Source organism: Anopheles marshallii, chromosome 3 (genome assembly GCF_943734725.1).
Source record: "Anopheles marshallii chromosome 3, idAnoMarsDA_429_01, whole genome shotgun sequence".
NCBI classification, from domain to species: Eukaryota; Metazoa; Arthropoda; class Insecta; order Diptera; family Culicidae; genus Anopheles; species Anopheles marshallii.
In genome coordinates this window covers 54,386,228-54,387,896 of record NC_071327.1, presented here as the reverse complement: position 1 = coordinate 54,387,896, position 1,669 = coordinate 54,386,228, and positions in this window count along the sequence as shown.

Below are 1,669 nucleotides of genomic sequence, written 5' to 3'. Positions count from 1 at the left end.
TGGGTTAATAATTTTTCCATTTACTTCAATTATTAATCTATCTTTGCCGTTTCCCGCGTTCTTTCAATATGCCACGCATCTTCGGGCGCGCGGAGTCGCGCCGTGATTGCACCACGCCATGATGATGGTAGCGGCAAACGTTAACGGACATACTGCGAGGGATGAAGAGAACAAAAACCGAACGCCGATGGCATGTGGCTTTACTTTAAAGTTCATCAAACTGGTGCTTAACTGGCCGGGGTGGTTTGATTTTCTCTGCCTTTATGTCACAAGGAATATCATTCGCTTTTTTGTGTTCAATTCTCTCTCTTTTCATGTTATCTTCTATACATTTACCGTTCACCTTTTTGTCTATTTACACTTATTTTTTCTTTTACTACTTGTATGTTCTTACATGTTCTACTACAATTTTTCACTCTCTGCCAGTTTGTATTTGTTTTCTGAGTTAGTTTTATAAACTTTTTCCATTTCATACCATCTGCTGCATATGGTAATTCAATGTTCCCAAGCGCAAAGCGCATTTTGAAATCTCACCCAAGCTTAAGAACCATGAACAAAATGCCAAACACCAACAGCAGACAAAAGATGGGAGAAAAACAAGCATTAATCGGTACGGGGCGCCTAGAAACGTGGACTGTACATGGGCGCTTTATTCGCGATACTTTCTCGCTCGCCCGTTTTACGAGGCTCCCTTTAAGCTCTCCCGGTTTGTTTATTATGCTTGGGTTTTCGGTCCGCCAAACGAACGCCATCACTCGGACGTAAGTCGTCTAGTTACACGTATGCAAGGGGCAGCATCACCATCAACGGTGCAACCATGCAATCGGCCCCACGATGCACAGTTTGTCGCCTAATGCCACTGGCTACAAACTACCTTCAGGGAAATTAAACACCTACACACACGGACTGCTTACATTTCTCTCGTTTACTATCCTTAGTAGGCGCACGCTTCCGCATTGTTTTATTCCCGTTTTCTGTCGCCGTGAGTGGTACTCGTCGCGGAACTATCGCATCGGACACATTGTTAACAAGGGGCTTTTTTTCCTCTCTGCTATGCATCTGTGTTCTTGCTGGCGCTTTACAAAACAATTTATGCTGCACGTACCGGTTTACGTATCATTTTAAATGAATAGCAAACTCACGGAGAGCCACACGTAATCCTGCGTCTTATAGCGCTATAAATACATGCGCACTTGTCACCCATAAAAGTGGTATTATCTTCGCCAAAACAGTTCGCTTAAGAGGCAACACACACGTTTTGCGTACGAAATAAATGTCCTGTGTGGCGTGCCGTGCTACTACAACCCTACAGCACTAATATACGTGGCCTGTTAATATACGAATATTGTAGCACAAAGTGAAAAAGGAAGTGGTTTTACTGTCATGCTTATTGAAATCGTTCGCGATACGAAGGAACTATAAGGGAAATATGTGTATATTATTGGTATGTAAAATCGATACTGGCGTGTCTAAGTGTCTACGAAGGTGTAATGTTATGTGAAGCGAACGACAATCATAGCTAGCAAAAACCCAACGCCTTGTATGTGTCTGTTGCCAAGCGGAAACATCTTTTGTTTTGCAAAAAGAACGGAACAGGGCGGGATAAGTTAATTAGCGCTATAAAAAACACTCCCCACAATGTTCAACGTTATCAGATAACGCATTCGTC